General features: G+C 37.8%; 1 protein-coding gene across 3 annotated transcripts in view; it reads left to right on the forward strand.

The window, feature by feature from the left end:
* The window catches only part of SCAF8 (SR-related CTD associated factor 8), a 230891-nt gene that overhangs the window by 105676 nt on the left and 98324 nt on the right, over positions 1-26891 (forward strand). Inside the window, exon 22 of one of the 3 annotated variants that reach the window (XR_004029400.1) lies at positions 23361-23621. The exons of the other annotated variants lie outside the window; for them this stretch is intronic. The gene's annotated coding sequence lies outside the window, so the exon portion shown is untranslated. The remainder of the gene's footprint in view (positions 1-23360; positions 23622-26891) is intronic. 3 annotated transcript variants of the gene reach the window in all.

The raw sequence follows: 26891 nt of genomic DNA on the forward strand, positions 1-26891 counted from the left end.
TAATAAAATACTTGGCTTTTAACTCACAAAGAAAACTTTAACATATTTCTCTAAAAATATTTTACTTACATAATATATAGAAAGGCAAGTATCTATATATTCATTTTTAAATTAGGCAAAATAAAGGTCTAAATTATTTTAAGTAGTCATACTACGGTGTGGCAGAGAATTATAAATCTGAATATTGTTCATGCTGTGGTTTTATATATGGTATCTTTTAAACTAACAAATTGTAGACACTGAAAATTTGTTACTTCTGAAGAGAAATATTATTATAATTTTTAATGGAAGATTTAAAAACAAGATATCTTGATATCCAGCAAAACTTTCTAAAACTAGAACTTAAAATTAAGGGCCCAGATTGTTTTTTTTTTTTTTTTTTTTTTTTTTTTTTGGTGGAAAGGCATACTTTAAATATGGGCACATAAATATTGAAAGCAGTTTGAGATGTCCTCTCTGTCTGGTCCTCAGGCAGGAAATGTGTAACAGAAGCACCTGTGGAGCTCTCTGAAAATATTTTGGTGGGGGGGATGGGGAGTAGAGGGTGATCACCACAGACTTACTAATACAGAATCTCTTGAGGGTGATAAATATATATATAAAATACATGCATACATGCACCTTCCTGTGTATATATGGTTTTTTAAATCCCCACATACCACCATTTTAGATATATTAAAATAATGTACATCTTTATTATACCATACACTTGGATTCTTAACATTTTAAAAAATCCAAATATTTTAGTTACATGAAATTAGTGTTTCAACAAAGCATACAGTTAACTATGGCAGTCGGTGTTGGAGGATGATTCAAAAGTAGAGAAGTCAGTTATCACAGCTTAGCATTAATCTAAAGATGAGTTATAGGAAGAAAGGGATGGCAGGAAGCATATGAGATGGTTTTGTAGGGAAGTATTTTTTTTTTACGCAAGTGAAAATTTTTAATGGAATACCTCAAGGAAAATTTACTTCATACATGTAATTAAATGATTTGATTATACATATAATCTCTTTGGAACAATATTGTAGGTGTTCAGGGTCTAGAAGCAATGTTATTAGTAAGACTACTTAGATGTGCATGTCAAAACTAATGCAAATCAGTGAATTATTTGGGCATGAGCTTTACTTAGGCATTTTTCATCCCCTGCACTTAAGTTCCTCCTTTTTCATCACGCTCTTTTGCTCCCATATGTACACTTAGACTCGGGCTTCTTGTTCTAAAGTTTATTCAACATACAGAACAAATATTCTAAGTAATTTGTGAAATATATGTTGTATATCAAGGGATAGAATTGTGCTAGTGGGCTAATTTCATATTGTATGGGAGACATTAGATGCCTCAGTTATTGAGGGTGTTTTTTGCGTGGAGCTCAATAGATATAGTTCAAGTATATTGTATTTGAATAGCAATGGTGGAAATATAGTACCTGGTTGTCCTGTGTTCTTTGTTCCCTACCCTCTCCCCCCACTTCCATCCCCACCCCTGTGGGCAGCTATCATTGTTTTGTTTTATTTTTCTGCCTTTCTCAGAATTAGCCTCCAAATCCTTCACATAGAGCACTCCAGGCTCCTTTTTGACCCCCATCATTCCAGACAAGGACCATCAATTGGATTTGTTGTTTGCATTGAAAGTCATTTGCTGCCCCTTCACTTCTGACATCATTTCTAGCATTTAATTACCTCAAGTCTATGAAATAAGCTTTCTGTTCTGTAAATGACCAATTGAGGAAGAAAACTAAGAGGAATGGAAAGACTTAACATTATTGGAACACTTTTAAAAATAGCACAAATTTTATTGCCCTTGGGTTTTTAAAAGTGCCTTTAACAATAGCTAGATGTGTGGCTTTGGACAAGTTACTGAGCCTCTAAACATCGTTTGTTATTAGCTAATCTGAAGGACTAATTTTCACTATTGAAGATAATATTAGCTAATACCAAATGGACACATGCTCTGTGACAGGGACTGGAATTAATTGTATTACCTGCCCAATATAATCCTTACGACAATCCTGTAAGGTAGTTATTCACTATTTTTCTGAAAAAAAACCCAAGACAGATTTAAGTTACTTTGCAGACTCACTGTAGTGAAGATTTAAACACTGTGTACCAGATTCAAAATTAGTGTGTACCATCAGATAAGGTGCCTGACATGATAGAGGCTCACCAGATATTAGGCAATGTATATGCAGAAAAACATAACCCAACCAGCCATATGTTTACAGCCACAGTTAACCACTAAATTGTTTTCATTGTTACAAACATATATCGGGCTATTTCCTTTTCCTATAGCTAAATAATTAAGTTTGATTTTCTTAGATCGCCCTTCCTTCTTTTTCTTTTCCTTTTTTGTTTTCTTCCTTGAGATGTTGTCTCGCTCTGTCATCCAGGCTGGAGTGCAGTGGTGCGATCATAGCTCTGACAGCAGCCTTGAACTCTTCCCGGGCTCAAGTGATGCCTTCTGCCTCTGCCTCTGCCTCCACCTCCCAACATCCTGTGATTATAGGTGTGAGCCCCTATAGGCACCTGGCCCCTATTTTCATGATTGGTTTTTTTTTTCCTTAAGGTTATACCATGGTATGATATTTTTAAATTTCTTAATAACTGGCTATTTTGGAGGCATCATTTATGTTAAGATTTCTTTTTGAATACACTTTTTCCTGCAAATTAAATAAAATTTAAAACTCCTTATATCTTTTAAAATGCTTTGTAAAGCAGAGCCAGTGATTGCTTACAAATTTATATTTTAGGATTTGGTTTTGGCAGCTTCTTTCCAAAATTTAACATTTATACACTGCATGTATAACTAAAACTTAGTACCATTTTCTTGTGCATAAAACTCCTATTTTAGGAATATTCCATGGCTTGAATTAAACAAAATGTGTAAAGTTATTTTTACACATAGTAAGCATTTAGTGCTAGTGTTTACTCACCACTTCCATTCATATGAAGAGTTTAGAAACTAGTCTTTTACCTTATCAGAATATATAACCTGATTTTGTTTTATTTTTTTTCAAGTCTTCAAGTCACTAAACTTTATATTCATATAAGGTTTAATCCACAGCATGTCATGATGCTGGCCTTTGATAACTTTTTTCGAGTCCTTAGACAGATAACTCTGACCATTGTGGCCATATTCTTACCTAATCCACACGTTGGAGAACGTGTTTATCAAGTTGATGAGTTATATTTCCACTAATCTTCATAAAAGTAATTATCTTGCTTATTATTACATGAAATAAATGTTCTTGCACGTGAACAAGCATTTTTTAATAATGCGTCTGTTTTAATACTGAACTAAGTTTATATGTTAGCAAGGGTTTCAGTAAAATAAGATTTGTGTTAAATAATCTTCAAAAGTGTAAATGATAACTACTATTTAAGAGGTGATATTCTGTGGTGATAAAAATTGCTTTAGGGTTGCATTTATATCGCTGCGGTCATACCAAGGGTCAGGATATAGAGGTTTTTAGTTGGCAAAACCACCAAGGACTCCATTTAGAAGGGTATTTTTAATAAAATTTATTGAATATTTTAATTCAGCCCTCTGTTTTCATATATTTTTGCTAGCAAAATAGTCTTTGACCATAGGTTTAATGCACTCTCACTACAAGGAGAGAAGGGTTTTGAGGGTGGAGAGACTTGAACCTGTAGTGTGGCAGGCATTCTACAAAATATATTTTCAGAAATACCCTATGTGGTAGGCTTTGTTATCTTTTCTTTACAAGTAAAGAGGCGAACTCAAAAGATGCCTATGGTTGGTTACACAGCTTTTGATTCGCATGGGTATTTGAACCCAGGTTTTGCTGACCTCAGTGCTTTAGCTTAAAAGATGCTTTTTAGAATGGTAGATTTTAATAGATGGTCTGTGTAATTAGTTTCCTGGGCCTTCTGTAACAACACAGAAAATAATGGGTAACGTAACATTTATTCTCTCACAATTCCAGAGGCCAGAAGTCCAAAATCAAGGTGTCAGCAGGGCGGTGCTCTCTGAAGGCTCTAGAGGAGAATCCTTCCTTACCTCTTCCAAACTTGTGGCAGTTCTCAGCAATCCTTGGTGTTCTTGGCTTGTAGATGCATCACTCCAATATCTGCCTCCATCACCCCCCAGCTGTCTTTCCTCATATGTTTTTGCATCATCTTACCTCTGCGCATGTCTGTGTTCAAGTTTTCTTCTGCTTATGAGGACATCAGTTATATTCGTTTAGGAGCCTACCCTGTTCCGGTGTGATCTCATCTTAATTACATCTACCATGACCTTATTTCCAAATAAGGTTACATTTTCAGACATGGTAGTTAAGACTTTAACGTATATTTTTGGGGTTGAGAGGACACAATTCAGTTGATAACAGCCATGACAAAATTGGGTAAATTGACAAACATCTTTAAAAAAACACACAGTGGAAGAGGCAGGCACACTGTAGAGTGACAAAATACATCTTTATAGAAATTCCATGTTAAAATTATTTTGTGTGTTACAATAATCAAATTTAAATACCTAATACATGTATTACCATTAAACAGGAAGGTCAGCACTACCTAGTTTTTTAGCTGAATTTGTAATGTCCATATGTTTATGTTTCTTTAGTAATACTTGAACTAAAGGAATTTGCAAAGAAAACTCAATAATATTAGTATTACATAAAAAGCAATTACTGTGGGTTTTTCTTCCATCAAGAAATAATGCTGACTTTTAAAGGTGGAGGAGTTTTTAGACTTCAGTAAACATAGCTACCCTGAAAATGTGCACTGTTGTATCTTTTCACCTCTGTATGTCAGTGCTTTGAGAGATGGACAATGTTATCATTTTGTTTTGTCTGCTTATTAAAATTTTCTCCATAGTGTGATGTGACTATCATTTTGCCATTTCAGTGTCATATTAGAAATGGTTGTTTTATTTACCAAATAAATTAACCAATTCGTTCAATATTTTATATATTATTAGAAGTTTAATACTTTTTAAAATTTTCTCACAGTATTAACTAGCAAAATCTATTTGATTAAGTAAAAAACAGCTTTGGGTCTGACTGAAATCCAACTTATATAAGTATATAGGCCCTTACTAAGTAGGTGCCTTTTAACAAGGACCCCAAAAGTTTTTTTTTGTTTTGTTTTGAGATGGTCTTGCTCTGTCACCCAGGCTGAAGTGCAATGGCACGATCTCGGTTCGCTGCAACCTCCGCCTCCTGAGTTCAAGCAATTCTACTGCCTCAGCTTCCCAAGTAGCTGGGACTACAGGTGCGCGCCACCGTGCCCCACTAATTTTCGTATTTTTACTAGGGATGAAGTTTCACCATATTGGCCAGGCTGGTCTCGAACTCCTGACCTTGTGATCTGCCCACCTCATCCTCCCAAAGTGCTGGGATTATAGGTGTGAGCCACCGCGCCCGGCCCCCTATAACTTATATAGAAATCTGAATGGAGAATTCTGGTTTTTGTTTTGTTTTTGAAGAGCACCAAAGCAATTAAAACACTGTTTGGCACGTGGAACTATATAGGTATTCACTGTTGCTTTAATTGTCAATAATGGCTAATGGAGACTGGGACATCTAAGTCAGTGTTGTAGATTAATTGCAACCAATTAAGGAATTATTTTTGCAAATTTGAGTATACAACCCAAAGTTTGGGGAAAAATGGAGTTGTATAGTTCTATCTCCAAAGCCTCAACTTTTTGAGCTCTATTTGTGTTTCTGGTACTTAGTACCAACCTTTAAACAAAGCTGTCTAATTCACTAGGCTGTTGGCATGCTTCCTGTTGTCCCAGATGGTGGGTCTGTCACAGAGAGATGACTGTGATCTAATTTCAGGAAAAATGATTAGAAAGTTTCCTTCCTTTTGTTAATTGTCTAAATATGTCGAGATGGTAATAATTTACTGGTTAAAGACAGTGTAGCTGATTTTCTTAATTAAGTAGGAAAGTTTTGAGGGTGGATTTTTTCCATGGGACTTGAAAGAGGCCGATTCTTTTGAAATGGGAAAAAGAGTTAGATATCTTTTTCCCATGAATATGTTCATGATAAAAAAGTTATCACTGAAATAAATTAACCATTTCCTTAAATTGTGTCTGACTTAGTCCATTGTGTGAAACACCATATTTAGACAATTTTTAAAGATTGTTATACTTCTCCATATGATACAGAGAATTTGAAAAGCATATTTAAAGCCATTTTATCCCAAAGTCTGTCGAATAAAATTTGAGACCTTAAAAGAAGTATCTGGGGAGAGAAATGAACTTACTTAACTAGCACCGATAGCAAAATCTGTGCAGTTATGGAATGTAGGGATTCTAGATATGTATATTCTAATTCTGGAATCTAGTCATTCATAATAGCCGGTTTAGGAAAACAGTAGGGATCTTGGCCCCAGTGGGAACCACGAGCTTCACAACGGTGATACTTATCTGAACTTTTAAATGTAAAGCAGTCATTTAATTTCTTATCAGAGCTTAAAAACATAACAGGTGGACTTTTTAGGGGATAATATTGTTGCCCTCAGATTTCACTTAATAGGGTGTGTGTGTTAATGGATGAAGGAGAAATTCTGATGGGGGGGGGGAGGGTTCATTACAAGTTATAGAAATAATTTTGTCCCAGCCAACCTCTTTAGCTGTGTTAGTATTGTAGTTACCCTGTGACTGTAAACAAGAGTATGACCTTAGTTTTTTTCTAAGCCACCAAACATCACATGGAAGTGATTTTAAGAGGACATATAGGAATAGTGTAGCTGTATCTTGCACAGTCATATCTGCATTCAGATAATTGAATGAGGCTAACACTTTGTGGTTAGTCATTGAGTCCTTTCAGGTATTTTGTGGGGTTTTTTTTTTTTTTTTTTTTTTTTTTTTTTTTTTTTTTTTTTTGCTTTTCCAGAGGAATACTTTGCTACTTTTCCCTTTGTTCTAAGCAGTTACAATAGCTCTTCATTCGTTTTTGTAGCTTCAAGTGGTTGGTGACCTGGTGGAAAAAGAAAATAATTATGGAACACTGCCTTTTGTCTAGTTGGTTGTAAAATACCTACCTAGGCACACTGAACAACAGTATCTATTCCAGCTGGGAATGGGTGAGCAGGGTTATTTTTTTTTTTATTTTTATTTTTTTGAGATGGAGTCTCACACTGTCACCGAGGCTGGAGTGCAGTGGTGCAATCTTGGCTCCCGGGTTCAAGTGATTCTTGTGCCTCAGCCTGTTGAGTAGCTGGGATTACAAGTGTGCACCACCATGCCCAGCTAATTTTTGTATTTTCAGTAGAGACAGAGTTTCAGCATGTTGGCCAGGCTGGTCTCGAACTCCTGACCTCAAGTGATCTGCCTACCTTGGTCTCCCAAAGTGCTGGTATTATAGGTGTGAACCACCATGCCTGGCCTGAGCCAGGTTAATTTTTCATGATAAGGACTTTTAATTGCTCAATGAGTACTCTGACTTTACTTTTGTTTCTCTCTTGGCTATTTACATTTTTAGCTTAACATTTCAAATTAGTTTCTAATATTCTAATACAGCTCATAGTTGGAAATACGTGTGTGTGTAGACACACACACATATATGCATGCGTGCATGTGCGTATTCTATACCTTATCCTTAAAAGAACCTTCAAGTAAGCCTTGTAGATTTTCTTTTGATTTTTTTTTTTATTATTACGGTACCTTGAGTATTCTCTCAGGAATTAGACAACTTAAAACCAGTATCATCTTTCTCTGCATAAGTCTCACATCTGTTTACCAAATTCTTAGCATTTAGGTTTTTTTTTTTTTTTATCTTATGTATGCATATATTCTGAATTTATGCCCGTGTCATAAGTTTTGTTTCTTCAGTTTCTTCTGGGATATCTTTTTTTTTCTGTGCAGCCACAGAACAATTGTGGTCTAGGAATAATCTCTTTCCAGCGAGGATCATCTACATGTAGCCGAGGGAGCTCACATACACGTTAATCTGCCCACGAGCTCTGAGAGGACAGTGGCTAACACATCTTGGGTGTTTGATTCACCTGCATTTGCTCAGTGACCAGAGAATTCACATCTAAACCTTCAGTTCAGCGTTACTCCCTGTGTATTTAAACATGTTGAGGAAGAATTTAGCATTCTTTTGGGCTACCAACCCTGTGTCTAGCCCACTGTTTGGCCTGGACACACCTACCAACTCCATCCTGTAATGTTAAAATGGTACACATTGTTTCTGTAAAGTGACATCTTTTGGATAACTTGGTGATCTTTTTGTATATGCCTACCTTTAATGGCCTGGGCATTTTCACAAGTGTTCTTGAGTGAACATGACAACTTGAACCTCTCGATTTGCATGGTTTTGTGGCATTTTCCGGGTCAAGAGACTATCAAATCATTTTTCCCTCAGTCCACTTACAGGGAGAGCAAGAACTAGATCGTTGAAGACTGATACGTTTTCTCATCAGGAACAACTCAGTCTTCATTAGTATAATGACATCTGGGCAGGGCGGTGTGGCTCATGCCTGTAATCCCAGGACTTTGGGAGGCTAAAGTGGGCAGATCACTTGAGCTTAAAAGTTTGAGACCAGCCTGGGCAACATGACGAAACCCCATCTCTACAAAAAAATACGAAAATTAGCCAGTCATGGTGGTGTGCACCTGTAGTTCCAAGTACTCGGGAGGCTGAGGTGGGAGGATCACTTGAACCCAGGAAGTTGAGCCTGCAGTGAGCCATGTTTGTGCCACTACACTCTAGCCTAGGCAACAGAGGGAGACCCTGTCTCAATAAATAAAATATAGAATAATGATATCTGTAAATTCTCCAGTAACCAGAGATTAATACTAAATGTATACTCAGGGTAGAGGAGAGTAAGCAAGAGAACCACCTATAATTTTCAAAGCAGTAATATTACTGAGCGCTGGCTGAAAAATATACTAACCTTCAGTCATTTTTGAGTCATTGATTCATATTCTGATTTATTATAGCCTAACAGTGCTCTTTCAAATTAGTACCCAGTGCTCTTAGTCGCTTGGGTTCTGTGGTTCATTTTGTGGATTTGCTTTAGCTACTTTGTTTAGACCAGCTGCCAAAAGTTAATTGAGACTGTACCAGGCTTCCGAGAGAGAGCAGATGTACCCATGGACAGGCATGTGTCCGCTATTGGCCTTTGACCTTTTTAAGCAAGGAGAAACCTTTCTTCTATTGTGCTTTTTTGTGACTTTTTAAAGAAAGCTATTTTATGGACTTAATATTGGATATGATGGTTTGTTAACCACTATTCTAAACTCCTTTATATCATACTGATGAATGCAAAGTGAAGTGCTTTTTTTCAGTGAGTCAGTGTGCATGTTCAGGATTGATTCATTGGAATAAAAATAACATTCGGCTAATTGTATATTAAGAGTACATATAGGGACATGTTAAACAGAAGGTTTCTTGGGGTGATTTTTTTAAAAACCCCAAATTTTAAACATCAAGTATTTTATCTGGTTGGGGAGTTAAGCCCAGGAAAGAAAAACCTCTAGGATACTCCTACCCATATAGCCTGATGCACACCCTTGGGCCCTCTTTAATACTACAACTTATTGAGTAAATGACAATGCGTAGCACTCTCAATGCCCTCGTGCCACCCTAATGATTGCTCTACCCTTCGGCTTTCAAAAGACAGTACAATCTGTAATTTACCCCTGTAACAGGACTATTGAGACCCTAACACCTTTGCTTCTGGCTTTCCCAAATCCTTCTGTTCTTAGTTTTCATTTGTAGTTAAGAATCTTTCAAGTCCCAGAGGGCAGACTCACATACTTCCTTTCCCACAACTTGAACGATAGAAAAAACCTTGAGCCTGGGGAAAGTTAACATTGTAATGTCCATCAGTATTGGAACTTACCTTCTTGTGCTACCACACTCTAGTTTTTGTCTAGATCCTTGAAAAAAAAAAAAAAAAATGTAAAAGGTGCACCAACATTTCTCTCCCTCTCCCAAGAGACACATGCTCTATCTCACAGCTGTGGCATATACCATTAATCTATCCCAGGACTCTACTGCTTACCCAATATTTTTCACATTTCTCCAGGCAGCCACTGTAAGTCACAGTTTAGCATTAGATCTGAAACCTATTCTTCATGCCTGGCCATGGAGCAATTTACCACATAAAATTGTATGCCTGTATTAACAGTCGTTAATGTTAGTTTGCAGTGTCTTTTTAGTTTGTACTATACAATTTAGTACTTAGGATGATTTGTGAATTGTTACATGTTACTGCCCCTTGATTAACACCATACCAATACCATTCTTTGTCTTCACTTGCCTTGAGATGCAAAATCACATCTTGCACAATTTAATCATTCACATATTTATGTTCCTGAGTTAGTATTTTTAAACAAATAGAGGAATACAGATAACATTTATTAGCTCTAAATTTTATAGATGTCATAATGCCCTAATGATATTTTAGCCTTCTTTTTACCTCAGTATAGGGAAAGGAATCCTTAATGGAGTTGTTAAATGGAATAACTGCAACTTTTGCCAATTGTTTTAGGTTTGACCTTGTCAAAATTGTTTTAAATCATTGTTAAAAACATACTAATACATGGCCTTTGAACCCAGTTAATTTTTTTCAGATGTTAAAACTTTATTTTTAAAAAAATGTTAAAGGGGCAGTTTATTTTTATTGAACTGCTTTGAAGGAGGAAATTTTATAAGGGAACAGAATGGAAGTCAGAAAAAGAAAAAGACTCATAATTTGTGTTATTTCCAAAAGAAAACAAAACTAGTGAGAACCCAGTAAAAAGATTGTTTTGGAAAAGCACAAGCATTGTTTGCCACCTTAATATATCCAGATTCTTTTTGAAATCAGGTTTTCGTGTTTATGAAATAATGGGCCCAGAGATGAATATCCAATGTGATCCAAACATGTTAGACTAAAATATCCTGTGAACATGGAAATAATGCATATGGCCTTTCTGACTTTTTAATATTGAGCACTTTCGAAGATTGGATCCATATTGTTAAGAAATGTAAAAACAGCCTTGGCACAGCGGCTCACGCCTGTAATCCTAACACTTTGAGAGGCCAAGGCAGGCAGATCACTTGAGGCCAGGAGTTCAAGACCAGGTTAGGCAACATAGTGAGACCCTGTCTCTACTAAAAGCAACTTTAAAATTAGCCAGGAGTGGTAGTGTGCACCTATAGTACCAGCTGTTTGGGAGGCTGAGGTGGGAGGATTGCTTAAGCACAGGAGTTCAAGGCTGCAGTGAGCTGTGATGGCACCACTGGGCTCCAGCCTGGGTGACAGAGTGAGACTCTGTCTCAAAACACAACAAAATAGAACAGTCTCATAAATATTTTCACTTTGGGATTTGACCCAGTCAGTGAGTTCAGACCTAGTATTTTCAATTAATTGAAGTGTCTAGTATAATAAAATCTGATTTGCTTAATGTTGGCTCTGAAGTAATTTGACTTAATAACTTGTAACAATAGATACAGAGTTGTTTTTCTGTCTGTAGCTTAAGAAGTGAGCTGGGTATTGAAAGCCTTAGATTTGCTAACTATAATTGAATTATTTGTGTCTAGACTGCTCTTTGGCATGTTTCCAAATCATTTTTATTTCCTTTGGGAGAATAGAGACATAACAGCTGTAGAGATGACCATGATTGCTGTGTGAACATGTTTGCCTTCAGTAAATGTGTTTGCCTACTTGGTTATAGGACTGCATATTATTTTTGTAGTCAGATTTTGGGTAAAGCTCATGGACTTTTTCTAAAATGCTCCCTATCTTAGACCATCAAATGAGGCGTCAAGTGTGTCCACGGTGGTCTTTGGAATATGGAATCTTTTTTTTTTTTTTTTGTCCTTTCATTAGTACATGTAGCAGATCTGAAAGAGAATTCAGCTTGAATTTTCTCTGTTTGGAAGAGAATTGGTAATGTATCCAAAGCACTTCTCTTTTCATACTCAACTTCAAATGGTTGTAGAGCCTACAGGGGTTTTATTTAGCCATAGTGAAACTGATTATGACCAACAGTTGGCTTCTAATAACAAATGTTATATTTTCGAAAATGTGCAGATTTTGAGGTTTATCACAGGTGAGAATCTGTCGTACTGAGATTGTTGTTTCAGCATATTTTAGAGTGATACGTTGAGATGCATTAGATCTCTCAAGGAAAATATTGCTAAGTGCAAATTCAGTTCTGTGAGCTGCACATAAAGGTGCTTCAGTTACTTTGTGATTGTAGGAAAAATAGAACTTTCTAGGGCACGGTTTTATAGTTTTATATCTTTGGAGGTTTTTGGTTTGTTTTTACTGTTTTTAATGATTCCGCTCTGTCACTCAGGCTGGAGTGCAGTGGTAAATCATAGCTCGCTTCAGCCTTGAACTCCTGGGCTCAAGTGATCCTCCCACCTCAGCCTCCCAAGTAGCTGGGATTACAGGTGGGGGCCACTGTGCCGGCTGGGAGATATTTAGACATAAGTTTCTCTGCAGATCACTTTCCTTGTTAATAATGCTGACAAATGCTAGGAGTTGTTATCTTACATCTGGTCTCTTCGCTTTTATGAGTGCCATGGAACTCATAAGCTGTATTGTGAGCAAGTGTATTTTCACCCTTGTCAGGAAGTTTAAGATTGTTAAAACAGATTTTTAAGAAGTAAACACTGTATTTAGAAGATAAAGTTGAAGGGAGATTCAGTTAGTTACAACATCTTTGGATCAGTTGTTTCTTACAGTGTGCAGGAATTAAGCTTTCAGGACACAAGGTACAAATACTAGTATTTCCGTATACTGAGCACAGATAATAATATGGACTCATCTCCAGCAGTATAGGAAAGTTCATGTGACAGTTTTTCAAAGATGATGCCTAATTTTAAACACCAGATTATTTTTGTGTCTTAAAAATCAAAGTTGATTGTAATGGATAGGGTTTGGGATAAATAAAATATAGAAGCCTTCCTATTGAAGACTTTACAAAATTATGATCAAATTGTATACTTTGGTTAAAAAAAGATACATTTCATTTCTAACCTTAAAACTCTTGTTTGGGCAAACAAAAAGGTGGGTCCTCTTAGGGTCAGAACACTTTTCAGGATGACCCCATTTCTTAAGTTGTTGGAAATAATATTTTGATAAGGTCCTTCATTTCCTTCTTCATGCCTTTTGTGTAGTGTTTTCCGGAGAGCCCATAAAGAGACGAGACATACACTTGCCTTTTAAGTCTAGGAGGAGGAAAAGTATTTCTGATACCCAGTTTTGCCTTCCTGTAGGTGAATTTCACCAAGTTATTTCAAAACTTTTCTCTCGCCACAACACATGCCACCTTTACCATCTTATTCCCCTCCCAGCAGAGAAACTTGCCTCTTTTCCCTATGTAACTAGTAGGTGGGACTATAGTCATTTGTTTCGGTAACCTCTCAGTTCATTTAAATAATCTGGTCTCTGCCTCAAGACCAGTGGTTCTCAGCTAGAGTTGATTTTGCTTTTTCTCCACCCAGGGGACAGTTACCAGTTTTTGGAGACACTTTCTGGTTATCACAACTTGGTGTGGGGTACTGCTGGCATCCAGTGAATATTAGAGATTAGGGTGCTGCTAAATATTCTACAGCACATAGTGTGGCACCACCCCATAACAAAGAACTGTCCCCAAATGTCCGGAGTGCCCAGGCTGGGAAACCTTGCTCTAGTTTTAGACATATCACACTGTAGGTCCTAAGCAAATTTTTAATTATCCTGGTTCACTCAGAACACTGCTTCATCAAATATCTTCTCTTTCCTGTATTTATTTATTTATTTATTTATTTTTTAGTTGGGGTTTCACTCTTGTTGCCCAGGCTGGAGTGCAATGGTGCATCTCAGCTCACCACAACCTCCGCCTCCCAGGTTCAAGTGATTCTCCTGCCTCAGCCTCCCGAGTAGCTGGGATTACAGGCATGCACCACCATGCCTGGCTAATTTTGTATTTTTAGTAGAGACAGGGTTTCTCCACGTTGGTCAGGCTGGTCTTGAACTCCCGACCTCAGGTGATCCGCCTGCCTCGGCCTTCCAAAGTGCTGGGATTACAGGCGTGAGCCACCGCGCCCAGCCTTCCTGTATTTTTTTTAAACCTCTGTTTCACTGACACCAGGTGTTCCTATTAATGTGCTCAAATCTCTCACTTATAAAAAAGAATAAAACCTCTCCCTTTTCTAGTTACTGGTCTTTTTATTCTTTTGTAGAATGATCTTTGGGAAGAGTGTTTTCATTTATCTCAGTCTCTTCATCTTTTTTATTCCTTAGTGCACTGTCGTTGACTTTTGACCCCACCAATCCATTGAAATTTCTTTCCAAAGTCACCAGGATCTACTGACCAAATCTAGCAGCCATTTTCATTGCTTATCTTACTTGATAGCACCACAGATTTAATGTTAGTGACTACTTTCTTGAAACTACTCCCTTGACTTTGCAGACCACTCTCCTGTACGCATCATCAGTGTTTCTTCTTTGAATTCTACAGCTTCCCATGTGGTTCCATCTATTCACACATGTTCATGAGCACGTGAGCTCACTTAGGACCAACATACCAGTGAGTACCCCATTGATACTCAGGTCTGCCTGACTTTCTACCTAGATACCTTAGAAGTATCTCAAGCTTAATCTCTCTGTTTTCTCTTCCTAATTCCCACCAAAAATGTTTTCTCTTTTCCCAATGGTTGACATTCCCATTCTTTCCATCTACCAAGTTAGAGACTAGGAAACTATTCTCTTTTGCTCTCATAACATCCCTTAGTAACAAAGTGGTTAGGATTTTTACTCACTAAACATAACTGAAATTTGCATTTCCATTGCCTTTGCCTTGGTTCAGTCCTTTTTTTTTTTTTTTTTGAGACGGAATTTCACTCTTGTTGCCCAGGCTAGAGTGCAGTGGCATGCTCTTGGTTCACTGCAACCTTCGCCTTCCAGTTTCAAACGATTCTCCTGCCTCAGCCTCCCAAGTAGCTGGGATTACAGGCGCATGCCACCATGCCCAGCTAATTTTTGTATTTTTAGTAGAGATAGGGTTTCACCATGTTGGCCAGGCTGGTCTCGAACTCCTGACCTCATGATCTGCCCACCCTGGCCTCCCGAAGTGTTGGATTACAGGCGTGAGCCACCGCGCCCGGCCTTGATTCAGTCCTTCGTTGACAGTTCCAGTGGCTTCAAAACTATCTTCCAGGCTCAACACTGACAAAAACAACTTTTGCAATGCTTACCAGAGTAATTTTTCCATAATTTTCCTAGGTAAAGAGAGAGCGTAGCATCTGGAGCTATGTTGCCAGAGTTTGAATTGAGGGCAAATCATTTTTCTTTTTGGTGCTTCAGAATTCTCAGTGGGAATGAACATGTTAGTACCAGTTTTATAGGGTTGATGTAGAGTTAAGTGACTGAGTACATGTAAAGCTCTTGAAACAGTTTCTGGGTAAATGATGTTAGCTGCTATTTATACGATCGTTAATGTTGTAATACACATCTGAACACACCTACCAAAAGTTCTTCATTTCTGTGATAACCTACCAAATAAAATTTAAACTGCTTATTCTGACTTGCTGGACTCATCATGACCTAGCTCTGTTTACTTTTCCAGCTTCTTCTCTGATCTCTGCTGTAAATACCATGTGTTTCAGCAATTTGATACTCTTAGCAGTACCTCCAGAGTGCTCTTACTGCTTGACTGTTTCTTCTCCCTGAAATGCTGTCCCCATCTCCACCGTGTAGACTCCTACTTGTTGGCCTGTTTGCTTTTTTTATTTTAAACAAATGAGCTCTTTGAGGACAGAGATCGTATTAATGCTTATAATGTCTGACTCATAGTACACATTTAGTAAAAATTTGTTGAAAGCATAAATGAACATTTAAAAAATGAGAAGAGACTGTGTACAGTACAGTCCCAGCACTTTGGGAGGCTGAGGTAGGAAGATTGCTTGAGCCCAGGAGGTTGAGACCAGCCTGAACAACAACGTAAGACTCCATCTCTACAAAAAACCTAAAAATATTAGCCAGGTATGGTGGTGTGCGCTGGTGGTTCCATCTACTTGGGAAGCCGAGGTAGGCAGATCACTGGAAGATCAGTTGAACCCAGGAGGTCAAGGCTTCAGTGAGCTGTGTTCACGCCTCTGCGCTCCAGCCTGGGCGACAAAACGAGACCCTGTCTTTTTTTTTTTTTTTTTTTTTTTTTGAGACAGAGTCTCGCTCTGTTGCCCAAGCTGGAGTGCAGTAGCATGATCTCACTTCACTGCAACCTCCGCCTCAGTACCAAGTAGCTGGGACCACAGGTGCTTGCCACCATGCCTGGCTAATTTTTTTTTTTTTTTTTTGAAGACGGGGTTTCACCATGTTGGCCAGACTGGTCTTGAACTCCTGACCTGCCTTGGCCTCCCAAAGTGCCAGGATTACAGGCGTGAGCCACTGCACCCAGCCAAGACCCTGTCTTCAAAACAAAACCTAGAAAAATCAAACCATTGAAATCTGGAAAAATTAGTTACTTGCTGCAAAAAGCCTTGCACCAGCAACTTCAGCATCACTTGGAAGCTTATGATGCTCAGAATCTTAGGCTCCATCCCAGAGTCACCGAATCAGGATCTGCATTTTTAAAAGATCCTCAAGTGATTCATAGGTGTGATAAAATTTAGTTGTAGTTCATTTGTCTTTTCCCCAACGAACACAGGTTTTCATATATTCGAAGTCTTATTTTTGATATTACTATAGATTGAAAGAATTTTATAAATAAGCTTAGTGACAAGAAAAGTAAAACAAATTTTAAAATAGCAGTTAAACTGAATAATGATTTTTTTTCCCCATAAGACAACAGTTAGCAGAAGCCATATGTACAGTTGTTTCTGAAGGCGAGATCATTTTTTAACTAGAGCTGCTCCATGGTGTATTTAAGAGTTTTATTTGATAACATCTCTGGTCATATTAGAGCCTTGAGAGCATGTCTCATATGAATATTTTTGTTTTGCCTATAGATTGAATTTCATGAATGTTGAGGTGGAAGTCTGTGGATTAGGACTGAGGGAATACCTTCTTCGGTTCTTTCTCATTTTTTGACAGGCTTCCCTAAGTTTGTCCTAGGCCTCACTCTACCTTAGTAGATACTGGCAATGTGCCCATTAGGAGAGAATAGAATTTAGTAAAATGTGAAAGGTTTTTAAAAAGTGTCATTGATAAATAAGATGAAAAGATTGGAAACCATCAAAGCTTTATTACTTAAAAGTTAACGTAGGCACTATGTTCAGCTCAAGTACCTTAAGAGGTATGTCTTCCGTGCTTACACATCAGCATACAGAGGTTAATGTTGTTATGTGGTACAACTTTTGTGTAGTAAATGTTTCAGTCACAGTATTAAAGTTTCTATTAAAATATTTATAAAAATATGGGAAATGTGGTATTTTAAATTAATGGGCCTGAAAAAAATAGCTTAAAGTTAAATGTTTTTATCGGATTATAAGAGTTCCAAGTTTCTTTCTAGATTATTTGAAATAGTTTACAAAATGCTATTTTAAACAGACTTTCAACCCGTTTCAAAACTCAAATATAGATGCCTGAGGGTTGAGAGAGAAAGAGTGTGTGTTACCACATGTTTATCATTGGAATGTAGAAACAAATTCATACTCAATTCAGCAAATACTTATTGAAGAATATATGTATTTCAGATGCCTTGATAGATAAAATTTGGTGACAGTAGGTAATTGAGAAAGATATTACGGTATTGACAGAACACAGTTCCTGCCTTCAAGGAGTTTACCTTTTAGTGAGAAACAGCCAGTAAACTCTATTTCAATATAATGTATGAATTGCTGTAACAGATCGGTATGTAAGATACAGCTAGAACATAGAGAAAGGATGCTAGTTGGTAGATTTTTATTAGAAGATGCATTTTTGTTTCAGCAAATTAACTTCCTAAGTCTCAATATCCTCATCTATAAAACTAGAAATAAAAAGTACCTGGAAGACTCATTTTGAGGGTCAAATGAAAATACATGTGCAGTGCTTAGTACAATACATAAAACAGACTGCATAATAAATGTTGACTGCTGCCAATACTTAGTGGCCATTACTTAGGGAATCTTTCCTTCTGTCTTTGTGATTTCTGCTTCCCTTTCTCTCTCCCTTCCTTCTTCTTTTTTTTTTCTTTAATATTCGTAGCCCTAGTCCATGGATTTGAAGGAAACATTGCTAAAATCATGGACGTCAAATTTAGGTTTCTTTGGACATTTTTTTTCTCCTGTTGTCCCTTCCCTGCCCACCCAACATGAGTAACCCTAGTCTCCTCTTTAACTGTTGAAAGTTCCCAGAACAGTAATGGTAGGGTCCTTTTACAGCATGATGTCACGTGTTATTCAAGACTTGTACTGTCCGGTATGGTAGCCTTTAGTCACATATTGCTATTTAAATTTATAAAATTTAAAAATTCAGTTCCTCAGTCACACCAGTCACACCTAAATGCTCAACAGCCACATTAGCTAGTGCCTACCAAATTGAGCAGCACAAATACAGAACATTTCCAGGAAGTCCTGTTTTATAGTGTTACTCTAGAAGAGCAATCGCTGATAACATAGGCTGTTTACTTTAATTAAAATTATATCAGTCAGAATTCTCTGTCCCAAAGTATATTTTAATTTTTTTTTAAATTCTTACTTCTGGTTAGTTTCCATTAAGGAGTTACCATGCTTGGCAATGCTGATTCTTATTTTTATAAATATAAACTCTACATTGGTATTTCAGTTTGTGTTTTAAGACTTACTAAAATGTCTTGGGGTGTTTTTTTCAAATATAATTCAGTGAAGTTTTCAGACTCTTTTAAGTCACATCTTTAAAATGCTATTTCTGATTAAAGATAACGTAACATAATGTTGCGATAAATATGTATTCTGCTTTACAATAAATATATAGACTGCTTTAATCCCTTCTTTCTTCTTCAGTCTTTTATGTATTATATTTGCCTTTTCTGAGCAACTCAGCTTGCTTTTTCCAAATACAGACAGTATTCAGTTAGGGTGTTTCATATACCAGCTGCCATTTACATCTATGTTATTACCTATGGCAGACACCTACACATGTTGACAGACAATTTTAAGTCAGTCAGTCCATCCTTAAGATTACCAAAAGACCAGAAAGATTATCTACTGACTGTTGCTGGGCAGATTTTACACTGAGTTTGAAGTGTTCAGTTATGTATAACATTCTGGATGAGTTCTTGACGAACTCATCCATAATTCTTCCTGGAAGTGTCCTCATGTGTAGCTGTCAGGATCTTTCCAGAGAGACTTTTTAAAAAATTCTGTAACCCTAAAAATGATGTTTGCTACTTTCTGATTTGTTGCAATATAAACAGATAATATTTACAGACAATATAAGTAAATACTGAGTTCCTTTTCATACTGTGAACTACGTATTGCCATGTTGACCTGTTGAGTTCACTGTATACTTTATGAAGCCATATTCTCAACAATATATCACGATATCAATGATCTTTAGTAATTAATCTTTTATTCTGAAAGATTGGGCACCAGATCAGAGTTGAAGAGAAAGTGAATAAGCCTTTAATGTTTTAACAATATCTTGGAGTTTGAAAACACCATAGAGATCACTGGCTGTATTTTTTAGAAAAGAAAAAATTTAAAAGAAATTGTGACTTATAGTCATGGGCCTACGTAGCAGTTTTCTTTTTTAATATATACTTTATTCCATGTAAGTTGGTATATAATTAGATGTTTACAGTTTACACATCTCTATAGAAATGCAGTGAACAAATTTGAATTCAGAGAGACTCAAAGAGGGCCAGTTACTTCATGTCTCATTGTCTCAGTTTTTCTTTTTAATGTAAAATGGGCCAATTATTATGTTGAGCTTAAGTGTTTGTTTTGAAGGCCTAAAGAGTAATGCATGGTACTAACACATGCCACAGCATGGTTGAATCTTGACGATACTGTGCTAGGTAAAAGAAGCCAGACACAGGCCGGATGCGGTGGCTCACGCCTGTAATCCCAGCACTTTGGGAGGCCGAGGTGGGTGGATCACCTGAGGTCAGGAGTTTGAGACCAGCCTGACCAACATGGTGAAACCCTGTCTCTACTAAAGCTACAAAAAAATTAGCTGGGCATGGTGGTGTGCGCCTGTAATCCCGGCTACTCGGGAGGCTGAAACAAGAGAATCGCTTGAACTCAGGAGGCAGAGGTTGCAGTGAGCCGAGATCGTGCCATTGCACTGCAGCCTGGGCGACAAGAGCGAAACTCCATCACACACACACACAAAAAAGCCAGACACAAAAGATCACATATTACGATTTGTTTATATGAAATGTCCAGAAAAGCCAAGTCAGTAGAGATAGAAAATAGAGAAGTGGTTACCAGCGGCTTAGGGGTGAGGGGTTGGGAAAGAATGGAGAGTGACTGCCGATGGGTACAGTTTCCCTTCAGCATGATGAAGATGTTCTGAAATTCGTGGTGGTGGTGGTTATACATCTTTGTCAATATACTTAGAACTACTGAGTTGTACACTTGAAAAAGGTGAAATTTATCATATGCGAATTGATACCTCACCAAGAAAAAAAGCAGTAATGCATGTAAAGTACTTATCAGGTACCTGTTACATAATGAGCTTTTTTTTTTTTTGGGACAGAGTCTCGTTCTGTCACTCAGGCTGGAGTGTGGTGGCGCAATCTCAGCTCACTGCAACCTCCGCCTCCCAGGTTCAAACAATCCTCCCGCCTCAGCCTCCCAAGTAGTTGGGACTACAGGCATGCGCCACCGTGCCCAGCTAACTTTTGTATTTTTAGTAGAGACGGGCTTTCACCATGTTGGCCAGGCTGTCTCAGTAAGCTGTCTTTATAAAGATTTTTGGCTACAGTTATTAGGAAACATTTGTGAATTTTAAGAAAATAATGCAGAAAAACTAGGAAGTATAGGCTGGGCAGGGTGGCTCACGCCTGTAATCCCAGCAGTTTGGGAGGCCGGGGTAGGTGGATCACCTAAGGTAAGGAGTTCGAGACCAGCCTGGCCATCATGGTGAAACCCCATCTCTACTACAGATAGAAAAATTAGCTGGGCATGGTGGCAGGCGCCTTATAATCCCAGCTACTCGGGAGAGTGAGGCAGAAGAATCGCTTGAACCGGGGAGTCGGAGGTTGTGGTGACCTGAGATCGCACCATTGCACTCTGGCCTGGGAAACAAGAGTAAGACTCAGTCTCAAAAAAAAAAAAAAGAAAAAAAAACTGGAAAGTATAATATTTAGTATTGTATTTTATTTTGCTACCTGAAATACAAATAATTTAACCACTAATGGCATATTTTAATTACTTTTTCAGCAGTAGAATGTAAAAAAGGTATTTACTAACACTAGTTTCCAAATTCAGGTATTAATCATAGCGAGTTTTTTGCAAGAAAGAATCCCATGTGTTAGTATTACAGTACTATTTCAATATTTTTCTTAATATAAATATATAAGCCATTAAAATGGCAAATTTTATGTTGTGTACGTTTAACCATGATTTTTTAAAATAATAAATACTAAGTCTTGTAAGAGCTTTTAATCCTTGAGAAGCGTTCTTATGTGTATAGTCCTGTCCTTTTTATTATTTCAGAAAAAGGTAATCATAGTGATAGAAATCTTTAATGATGGCAGTTTATGTGTATATTTAGTTTGCGGCTTTTAAAATGAAAATTATTACAGCTGATATCTAATATACGTATCTACTAGGTACTGAATAGGGCACCCACGGGAAGTAAATTCCATACCTTAAATTAATCTCATGTTGTTAGTGTGATAAAATAGAACACTCAGTGTTGTTGGTCTGGGGGAAAGTGATGTTTTAGCTTCTCTTCTCAGCTGTTATAGTGGTGCCAATAACTTATAGAGTAGAAAATGCTCTGGTTAACTCTCAGAATCTGTAACAAAGGGCTACTATAGATCTTCGTGTGATGCTAGTAGCAGAAAAAATATAGCTTTTGTTTTAAGGGCTTACATAAGGTAGTTGAGGACAAATTGTTTTAAGGGCTTACATAAGACAGTTGAGGACAAAGAATTCACTAAGGATAGCCCCAGTGCCTATGAATGGCTCTTGATGTATGATGGTTGCTAAGATATTTGTTTAATTTACAGGTATTCATTGGGATGCAATTTGATGATAATTAAATGCATAAACTGTGATAGCTATTTATCAAGCCAATTTTATATGCTAGCATTTTGTTTGAGTGAGAGATTGGGTGGGGATGGAGATACCAGGAAATTCTGTAAGTGTTACCGCCTTCAAGGAACTTAGAAAGGTGGTGGGTGATGGGGAAGATACTAAAGAATGGTGTAAAAAATGCAAGGTTGAATATAGCCAAGTGCTTCAGTACTTGGTGAAGGTGTGAAATGCTCCATATGAAGAGAAAAGAATGCAGTGGTGACTAGATTCATGGCGGAAATGGGATTTGGGGTTGGCCTCGAAGGACTATCTTAAAGGCTGAGACAGGGTGAAAGGTATTTCCATGTAAGGATACTGATCAGTTATGAGACCAACTAGAGCAAAGGTATAAAGCCTGAGAGTCAACCCCTTGAAAGTTAATGAAATGTGAGCTCCACCTGATTGGAGCTGGAAATACACTTTAGGAGAAAGTGACAGACTTATGGTTGGATTGATTAAGTGAGATGGGGTTATACAGAATCTTCAGTGTCAGAAGCGGAGTAGTTCATAGTTCACGTAGATTTCGAGAGGAGTAGTCAGGGTACTTAGTATAGGTTCTGTAACTGAAAAATGAATTGATGTTTAAGGAGAGATTAATTTGGTAGTTTTGTATATGATACGAAAATGGGGTTGGAGAGACTAATTAATGGGTTTGCTCCATAGTGCCCTTGTGTGGGGTATACGCTTTTTTTTTCTTTGAGGCACAGTGCAGTGGCACAATCCCAGCTCACTGCAACCTCTGCCTCCCAGGCTCAAGTGATTCTCCTGCCTCAGCCTCCCGAGTAGCTGGGACTACAGGTGCCTGTCACCACACTCCGCTAATTTTTTGTAGTTTTAGTAGAGATGGGGTTTCACCATGTTGGCCAGGCTGGTCTCAAACTCCTGACCTCACTTGATCCACCCACCTCGGCCTCCCAAAGTACTGGGATTACAGGTGTGAGCCTCTGTGCCCGGCCGGGTGTACACTTTTATATGACGCATAAGGCTGGGTCTAGGCAGAATTATAAGTAGATTATTGCCTTTTGCCTTTTTTTTCCCCACTGTTTTTCCCCGTGTCTCTCTTCATTGTCCCCATAGACCCTAATATTGTAATAGATTGTCTAGCTATCATAATAGATTCTAGACAATCAGCTGTTATTCAGTGAGTTTGTGATTTGGGGGATAATCTCTTTTTTAAAAAACACAAATTCTCACTTTAATAAGTGACTTTTGTAAACCAAGAGCTTTCCTTGTCAAATTTTCATTATAGGTTAATGATGAAATGGCAGGTAATTCACACTTTTGGACAGAGCACACCGCCCCCGTGGAATCACCCTACAGAAGAGGCCAGCTATAAAGGATGTCTCACACCTTTAAGATCAGTGTTTCTCAATGTGTGGACCATGGATACCTGTATTAGAATACCCAAAGGATTTGTTTAAAATTCAGGCTGAGCCCTTCCCAAGACCTAATAGAGCTAAAAGCTTTGGGAGTAGGTGGAGGAAACCTGCATCTTTACCCAGCAATCCAGGTAATTTATATGCATACTACATTTTGAGACCCACTAATGAAAGAATTCTAATTTTCTATAGAGTTAACTCTAGCAAGGAATCTTCTCATTTCTTATATATTAGGTTATTTCTACGTGGGACTTTCCCAGTAGACCATATTATTTATGGTATCTTATTAGGTGGAAGCCAAAAGAACATTAAATAATCTGCTGGTGTTTGGGGGTTAGTTTTGCACTATTTCTTACAGTGCAAGCAATTCTTGTTACCTAGTAAAACGGTTCCCCCTTTGAAGGGTTCAATATTACTCACATAGCAGCCCAGCCTGTGGTGTATGTGCTTAATCTGTCAAATCTCATTAACTTTTTCTTCTGTAAGAATGCTAATGATACCGATTTCTAGAATTGAATGATTTCTACTCTGCCTGTTGGACTGCAAATTTGAAATCCCCTATAATTAGACCCCTCCTTAGAGTATAATGACCATTGAACCTGTATCTAAAAATTCTAGTAATTTAACCATCCAGTCTTAAAAAAAAAAATTAAAACAGGAATTCCAAAACAATCTCAGAAGTTAGAATAGGTGGTTAGCCTGTTTCAGATGTGTGCAGGGATGGCAGTCGGGGGTGGGGGGTGGGGAAGATGGATTACTAAGTATCATTTATTTCTTGCTGGGTAAAAATTCAAACACAAGACCTTATAGCTGCCTTTTTATTACACTTGGCTTCCTTTTAGCTTTATTGGCCTTTGGTTGGTACATATGTGAATAAATTTAGACTGTTATTTTATTTGACTGACAAACACTTAAAAATGAGTTTGTTCATACTCATTTTAGGTGGAGTTAGAAATGGAACGTAAATTGTAACATATAATACAGCATGCTGCTTTTTGTTCTGGTTTTATGGTAACATTGAAACTAAAATGTTTCTTTCTTTCTTTTTTTTTTTTTTTTTTTGAGACAGAGTCTCACTCTGTCGCCCAGGCCGGAGTGCAGTGGCGCAATCTTGGCTCACTGCAAGCTCCGCCTCCCGGGTTCACGCCATTCTCCTGCCTCAGCCTCCCGAGTAGCTGGGACTACAGGCGCCCACCACCACGCCTGGCTAATTTTTCGTATTTTTAGTAGAGACGGGGTTTCACTGTGTTAGCCAGGATGGTCTCGATCTCCCGACCTCGTGATCCGCCCGCCTCGGCCTCCCGAAGTGCTGGGATTACAGGCATGAGCCACCGCGCCTGGCCTAAAATGTTTCTTTCTAATGTGTCCATCCTGACTGCCATCCTTAAACTAGAGCCTCTTGTCTGCTATCTGAAAAGAGCAACAGCAGGAAGGAAGCAATTGATTTATACACATTTGAATTAGTCTGTAAAGCGCAAGGCCTGTATTTGTTCAAGAAGAGACAGAAGCAGCAGTAATGCTCTGTGCATCAGGTGGATTAGTTGCAGATGTGCAAGCTACCATCTTTCTAAGAAAAGCATTTTAACAAGGCAGATTTGTTCCTAGCTCTTCTTTTTTTTCTGTATATCTGTTGTGTTGATTTTTAATTTGGGTTGTTTTCTACTGGTTTTAAAAATGTAAGTCTTTCTCAAAGAAAGGAGAAAGCATTTTATAGCTAGTAGTATTTCAAGATTCCATCATAATGTACATTGATTATACATCAAACTATATATAGTGTAGTTAGCTTGACGTAGACTGTGTAGCTTTGTAGTTTGCAACTTAGTTGTATATTTAAATGAGAAACAAGTGACTAACGATCCCATCAAGGTGGGTGTTAGGTACAGCCTCAGCCATAAAAGACTTAATCAGGCCTCCCAGCACTTTGGGAGGCCGAGGCAGGTGGATCACCTGAGGTCAGGAGTTCAGGACCAGCCTGACCAACATGGAGAAACCCCGTCTCTACTAAAAATACAAAATTAGCCAGGCGTGATGGTGCATGCCTGTAATCCCAGCTGAGGCAGGAGAATCGCTTGAACCAGGAGGCGGAGGTTGCGGTGATCCAAGATCACGCCATTGCACTCCAGCCTGGGCAACAGGAGCGAAACTCCCTCTTAAAAAAAAAAAAAAAAAAAAGACCTGATCAATACGTTTCCAAAGAGAAAGTGGGATTTTGAAATTCCTCCTAGCTGCCAAAAGACAAAATGTTTCTGGCACAGCTTTACTACCAAGTGAAAAAATTAAAATTTCATTAGCTATAGCAAAAATCAGTTTTCAGTTTTTCCGGTTACCAGTTTTCTGGAAATTTCAAATCTGCTGTTAGATTGCTTTGTGCTTTTATTGAAATAGAGCATCTGGAGACTCTGCTATAGATGCTCTGCTTCAAAAGTGAAGATGTCTCCATTAAATTTGGTCATAGTAGCATGAAATCTTTTAGCTGAATATAAAACATTTTGACACCTTTAAAGGATAAACGCTCATACCTTCAGGACTGTCAATTCATTTTATTAGTTATGTGGTATTAGATGCATCTCCCTTGGAGCATACTCTTAATTGTTAATTTAAAGTTCCTTGTAGTTTTAATTTTAAAGGACGTATTTGGAATGTTATTAACATTCCTCTCATTTTGTAATCCCCAACCGAATTTTGCCATTGCCAGATAATTTAACTAGTGCAGGAATTTGACTTTGTTATATATTTATGAGGGGCAAATTCTTTACTGGTCATTTGATGGTTAGCTTTGCCAGAAGATTAGGAATATTACTATTTTAGTTTCCCAAGATGATTAAGTCTTTGAAAGTGGACAGGGAGAATTGACTCAGTAAAGGTTACAGCCACAAGGACAGCAGAATTGTAAAATTGTTCTCATTGCTGATAAAATTGAGTCTTTAAATGCATAGTTGCATACATGCGTGAATGCATTCACACACACACACACACACACACACACACACAGACACACTTTGGGAATGTAATCTGTAAAATATGTTGCCAGTCTCAGATGATACTGTAAAATAAGTGGAGTTTTCATTGTCCTGGCTTTCTTTTCTGCTTCTTTTTATTGATTTTTAAATTAGCCTACCCCAATACCCAGTATCTTCCAGGGAATTTTTAAAAAGTTATCCTTCTCTCTTTCTTGAGGTTCTTCATATACTCTCACTCTATCACACGCACATTTTCACGAGAGCAAAGTCTACCCTTAACTGAAATGAATGACTGCTGAATGATCAGGAACTCCAAGTCCACATGGAATTCTTGCTCTTCAGTCCCAGACTCTCCCTTCTGTGTCCCCCTTAGGCAGGTGAGCATTCTGTAGTTTGTAGCCACAGCTCCTGGTTTGGGTTTTCTTCCTGTCATTGCCTTAT

This window comes from Nomascus leucogenys, chromosome 3 (genome assembly GCF_006542625.1).
Source record: "Nomascus leucogenys isolate Asia chromosome 3, Asia_NLE_v1, whole genome shotgun sequence".
Classification (NCBI taxonomy): Eukaryota; Metazoa; Chordata; class Mammalia; order Primates; family Hylobatidae; genus Nomascus; species Nomascus leucogenys.